This window comes from Pongo abelii, chromosome Y (assembly GCF_028885655.2).
Source record: "Pongo abelii isolate AG06213 chromosome Y, NHGRI_mPonAbe1-v2.0_pri, whole genome shotgun sequence".
Lineage (NCBI taxonomy): Eukaryota > Metazoa > Chordata > Mammalia > Primates > Hominidae > Pongo > Pongo abelii.
In genome coordinates, this window is record NC_072009.2 from 53,986,274 (window position 1) to 53,993,040 (window position 6,767).

A 6,767-nucleotide genomic window follows, 5' to 3' on the forward strand; every position below is an offset into this window, starting at 1 on the left:
TGGGAATTGAGCTATGGGATGCGTCAGCCTTGCGAGACCAACTGACAAACTGTCCCCACACTGTGATACATACCCTTGGGGGCATTCACCCATATAGTGGTCATGAACAGAGTCGAAAAGGGGCAAGGTAAATTGATACAGCCTAGAAACCTGAGGGACACCATCAAGCAGCCATACATATGCATTTTGAAAGATTGAAGGAAGAGACAAAAGATCATGGAGACTATTTAACAAAATAGTCATAAAGAATGCAACAATTTAAGACAATAAGTAAGCATCCAAGAAGCTCAACAGACTCCAAGTAACAAAAACTCAAAGAAACAAACTCAAAGTTAGCTGATAATTAAACTGTCTAAAACAAACACAAAGAGAATCTTGAGGATTTTCAAAGGAAGTAGGGGAAGTAGCTAGTCATGTAAAAGGGACCCTAAAAATAGCCAGTGGATTGCTTATCTTAACAACCACTGAAAAGCAGTAGATTACTTATCTGAAAACTAAGATGATAGAAAGCAGTAGACTAATATGTTCCAAGTGATGTCAGAAAAAACTGTCAAACCTAAACCTTATGATCCACCAAATTGTCCATCAAAGGTGACGGACACATTATGACATTCCCACATAAAAGCTGGCACCCTTTTCAAGTAGACTACCCTTTAAGAAATGTCTTATGGAGTACTTCAGGGTGGAATGGACAGACACTCAAAAGCAGTATGAACAAACAAAGGTTAAGGTAAAGATAAATATATGTACAAATATATAAGATGCAACATTTGGCCGGGCACGGTGGCTCACGCCTGTAATCCCAGCACTTTGGGAGGCCGAGTTGCATGGATCACAAGGTCAGGAGATCAAGACAACCCTGGCTAACACGGTGAAAACCCTTCTCTACTAAAAATACAAAAAAAATTTACAGACAACGTGGCAGGCGCCTGTAGTCTCAGCTACTCGAGACGCTGACATAGGAGAATGGCGTGAATCCAGGAGTCGGAGCTTTGAATGAGCCTACATCGCACCACTGCACTCCAACCTGGGTGACAGGGTGAGACTCCATATCAAAAAGAAAAAAAAAAAATTAACAATATGCACCTCCACAATTTGTTCTCCATGTACCTTAAAACACAAATACGTATGTTTATTGCCGCATTATTCACAATAGCAAAGACTTGGAACCAACCCAAATGTCCAACAATGATAGACTGGATTAAGAAAATGTGGCACATCTACACCATGGAATACTATGCAGCCATAAGAAATGATGAGTTCATGTCCTTTGTAGGGACATGGATGAAATTGGAAATCATCATTCTCAGTAAACTATCGCAAGAACAAAAAACCAAACACCGCATATTCTCACTCATAGGTGGGAATTGAACAATGAGAACACATGGACACAGGAAGGGGAACATCACACTCTGGGGACTGTTGTGGGTTGGGGGGAGGGGGGAGGGATAACATTGGGAGATATACCTAATGCTAGATGATGAGTTGGTGGGTGCAGTGCACCAGCATGGCACATGTATACATATGTAACTTACTGCACATTGGGCACATGTACCATAAAACCTAAAGTATAATAATAATAATAATAATAATTACAATAAAAGAAAAAAAAAACACAAATATATTTAATTTAAAAAAGCACTTCTAATTTGTGTTTTTGACACAAAATGAATAAAGGTATAATTTTGAGGACTCAGTAAGTGAAATAATGGAGGTAAATTATACAGGAGTAAAGGTTTTGTATGTTACTGAAGGTAAGCTAGTGTAACTTTAAAAATGTTAGAACATTAGAATGTTCCATACAATCGTCATAGCAACCACAATTAAACAAACAAACACAAAGGAGTAACAGGCAGGAAGAAAGCTTTCTGTTCTACACCAGAAGGTTGTGGCTGTGGATTTAGCTACTCTCACCTGAGGCTACTGAGCAAGCTCTCATGCACCATAGCATAGCTGCTATTTCACACAATTTTCACTACACCAGTGGTGACGAAATAGAAGAGGTTCATCCATACGCAGAAGCTGGTGAAGAACTGGAGGCAGAAAGGAGTGGCTATGTAGAGACACAACTGAAACAATGTTGGCACAGCAACTGCTCCAATCCTGTGTCTTTCCTCATGGCTTCCCAGGAGTTTGAGGTTGAAAGTATTGTTGACAAAAGACAAGATAGAAATGGGAGTACAGAGTGTTTGATTTGGTGGAAAGGTTAGGACAAACAGGATGACACTTGGGAACCAGAGCAGCACCTCACGGACTGTGAAAAATGTATACATGATTTTAATAGACGACAGACTGAAAAACGGAAGAAACTGACATGGACTAGAACCAGTAGAATTTTTTCAAACAATGCCAGAAGAAGAACTTCCAGATCTACAAAAGCGAGCTATTCTAAGAACTCTCCTAAAACGCTAGTGACTGATAGACACCACAGATCCAAAAATAGCAAGTTATTTGCTGCCAGCAAGATCGTTAGGAAGAAGGCAGCCTCAATTCTCTCCAACACACAGAATATGGAGATAATAAATTCAACTATCAAGATCCTTGCACCTGACAGCCCCTTTAACGACAAGAAAACTCTGAGTGGCTTTCAGAAACATGGGAAACTGGACCCTGTTGCAGCAGATCAGTAGGACACGGTGGTCTTCAAGGTGACAGAAGGGAAATTCCTCCAGGACAATTTGTCACGTCCTGGTGCAGAACAAACTGGAATAGAGAACAAGACTCAGATACACCCACCAATGTCACAGATGTCTGGCTCAGTTACTGCTTCCATGGCCACAGGTTCAGTTACCCAAAAAGGTATAGTGGTATTAATAGACTCATTAGCAGCCAATGGAACAACAGAGGTGCATACCTCAGTTTCAAAGGTGAAAGGTGGGCAAAGAAATATTACTGATGACAGCAGAGACCAGCCTTTTATCAAGAAGACGTACTTTACCGTAAGGTTAACAGAAAGTGCCAGCACATACAGAGACATTGTAGTGAAGAAAGAGGATGGATTCACCCAGATAGTGCTATCAACTAGATCGACAGAAAAAAATGCACTGAATACAGAAGCAATTAAAGAAATGGTTAAAGCTCTGAATAGTGCTGCTGTGGATGACAGCAAGCTCATGCTGTTCAGTGCAGCTGGAAGTGTCTTTTGTTGCAGTCTTGATTTTGGGTACTTTGTGACACACTTAAGGAATGACAGAAACAGAGCAAGCCTTGAAATGGTGGATACCATCAAGTAATTTGTGAATACTTTTATTCAATTTAAAAAGCCTATTGTTGTATCAGTCAATGGCCCTGCCATTGGACTAGGTGCATCCATCCTGCCTCTTTGTGATCTCGTGTGGGCTAATGAAAAGGCTTGGTTCCAAACCCCTTATATGAACTTTGGACAGAGTCCAGATGGCTGTTCAACTATTGCATTTCAAAAAATGATGGGTAAAGCATCTGCCAATGAAATGTTATTTGCTGGGCGAAAGCTGACAGCACGGGAGGCATGTGCCAAAGGCCTGGTCTCTCAGGTATTTTTGAGTGGAACTTTCACCCAAGAGGTTATGATTCAAATTAAGGAGCTTGCCTCATATAATCAAATTGTACTGGAAGAATCTAAGGCCCTTGTTCGCTGTAATATTAAGTTGGAGTTGGAACAGGCCAATGAGAGAGAGTGTGAGGTACTGAGGAAGATCTGGAGCTCAGCCCAAGGGATAGAATCCATGTTAAAGTATGTTGAAAATAAGACTGATGAGTTTTAATTGTCAGGCTGTCTGCTTAGGACGCGAGAACTAAGCTGAACCAAATGCATCATGAGTTGCAAGATGCCCTAATCCATCTTCATAGCCCAAAACAGTTTCACCCATAGCTAAGGCTTGGAAACAAAACCGGAAATGTCCAAGCCAGGTATTGAAATTATTACATCATTTTTAAGCACTGTAGTTTTAAAAGAAATAATAAAACAGCTTGTTTGCCCAAATGTGGTTATTTTATGCTCACATAAGCCCAAATATAAAAGCAGACTGTTGGGTACTAGATTCTTCTTGGAAGCCCTAATATGTATCTATGGCTACTACTATATATAAGACCAGAGTTGTGTTTTATTGGATGTTTATGACAGAGAATCCTGTAATAATGTTGATTTTTCTTATTTTTGTATGCTACAATACCTCTACTGGGTTATAAGGCAGCCTTAGCTTCCCTCCCAGAAGGACACAGAACTGTATGAGATGGTGCCCTTGACTTTACAGTGGCACAAGCACTTCAGAGACACACAATTATAAATTAAAAGACTTTTCTTTTAGAATAAATATTTCTGGCACAAAATTCACTGATGATCATTCTCCTAAACTGAACATATGACTAGAATTTGTGGTGAGATATCACTTGATTTCATTTTCCTTTATAAATGTCTAGTTCTTACCCAGTTAACAAAAGAAAACTTTATCTCTCTAAAGTAAAACTTGTTGCACCTTATTAGTGAATTATGGAATCATTTTTGTGGAAATATCCAGGTTCTAATGTTTGTAATGTGAAGATTTAGGTTACCTTAGAGTGTGCTCTTGTTAATAAGTTAAAATTCTGGACACATTATTAAAGGCAGAAACTTCTTTCAAAACAAAGACACCTACACTCTGTATGGCCTTTAAAAGTATCAGTGTCTCTTTTTATGAGCACACAAATTTCTAGAACACTGTATGTGTTCAGTTACCCAAAAGCTCTATGAATACTGTCTTGCTGATTTTTATCGAGGCTCCATTACATAGGCATAATTGAATAATCCACTGGCCACTGGTGATGAATGTCATCTTTGTCACAAGATCTCTAGGGTGTCGCTTCACCAGCCAACAGTCTCTGTGGATGATGTCACCTTTGTGCAAGTTTCCCTTGAGCCTGCTTGTCTAATTTTACACACCCATCTTACAGCCTGCACTCAGCTCAAACTATGGGCTTAGGTTTCAGTTTGCTATGGATGTGCCAGGCACAGAATGGAGGCAGATGCATGAGTGAGTGTTGGTTGAGTCCAGCCACTGCACACAGCTTTGCATGTTATCTGTGATGAGGTAAGCAGGTCAGGTGCTCGTACAGGTGACAATTCCCTGCAGATCTTTAGGTGAATCAGGCATACCACAAGCTTTCTCTTCTGCAGGCACTGAAGAATGCAGTGTCATCCAAAAAAGAATAAATGCCAGAAAATGCAAAGACCCAAAGACGTCATCTCAGCCCTGGCTTGGGAAAGGTTTAGATCTAGGATATCTAAAGGGCAAATGTCCTGCTTTCTTTTTTCTTCTACTTTTCTTTTTTTCTTTTTCTTATCTATGGAATCACTATGGCTTAAATTAGGTTTTTCAAAGGGCTGTGTCTCTCTTTCTACTGGAGATTAGGATCTTGTCTTTTCTTCACTCTTTCTCTCTTTGACTGCTTTTCTCTCTTTGACATGCTATAGAAGAAATGTGTTTTGGCCCAGCATCTTTCTGTTGACTGTAGGGCTATTTGTCAGAAACAGTAAGATTTTGGCTTAGCAATAACAAAACGTCTTCCTATTTAAGACCCCCCAAAAAAGGGCTAGATATTAGGGAGTCTCTATATATGTATTGATGTATCATAAAACTTCCCCAGGTCTTACTTTATTTATTTAAGGCACTGTAATGAAAAAGAAACTTGCACTTTACTGGCACCTCATTCATTGGGCATTTCCTATAGGGGTAGTAAGGAACATGGAGGGTTGGATGTAAAAACTGGAAAAGCTGATGATGATGTGACTAAAAGATTCTCTACATCAAGAAGATGAGAAAACCTGGAGTAAGAAAATTTTGTTTTGATTGTTTCCAGGGAGAATGTTTCTCTGATGTTTGTGAATTGTTTCTTGTGGGCTTTTCTGATATGACTGCTAAGAAGGCATGAACAATTTTACAATATTTACAAAGATGTTGGTTGTTTCACGGGGCGAAAAGCCTTGCACATAGGAAACTTCAAACAATGTGCCTTCAACCCTCAGAAACTTTCTAGGTCTTCAATAATATTGACAAAGAAAAGCAATATAGTTCTGGTGGATTATTGGGAAAATTTCTACAGGCTGAGAAACAGCCTGGACTATCAGGCTGCAGAGAGAATTTTAAGAATCCTGTACAATCCCATGGCCCAACCAAATAATTTTTTTTTTAAAGCCCAACTTTTTTTGTGTGTGTGCTTAAGACATGCCCACAGCTACTCAGATAAAAAAACAAGACCACGCATTAAAATGTTGTGTCTTTTGTGTAACCAGATTGCTTCCAGGAAATAGTCTCTTTTTCAGAACATGTACATATTGGACTCCAGTGTGTTACAAAGGGCACCTTATATTACTAAATATGCTTTGGGCTCTGAGCCAAATTTCTGTAAATTATCATTTTAGCCTCTGGTCTCATGCCAAGGTCCTGGGCCATGCTTTCACTTTAGCTCTTGTGTGGCTCAGGGCCAAGTCCCTGAGCCAAGCTGAGTCATTGCATCAGCTATTAATAGTTCCAGGCACAAGGACCCAGGAAAGATAAGTAGTACTTTCTTCAAAACTAGTTAGTACATTTTCTTTCTTCTGAGTCCATAAAAATATCAGACTCTTTCTCAGAGTGGGCGACTGACTCTACTCCACCAGAAGTTAACATATTACACATTTGCTATCATCTCCCCTTTTGCATTCATAATTTTTAATTTTCTTGAGATTAAAAAAATCTGTGTGTCACCTGATAGATTTTGGTTCACAGGGGTAAAGCAAAGTTTGTTTTTGGTTCATGGACTTTGAAAGGCTT

General features: G+C 39.5%; 1 pseudogene; it reads left to right on the top strand.

The window, feature by feature from the left end:
- Window positions 1-1,870: 1,870 nt before the first annotated feature.
- LOC129053135 (testis-specific chromodomain protein Y 1-like) lies at window positions 1,871-3,885 on the top strand (annotated as a pseudogene).
- The last annotated feature ends 2,882 nt before the right edge of the window (window positions 3,886-6,767 follow it).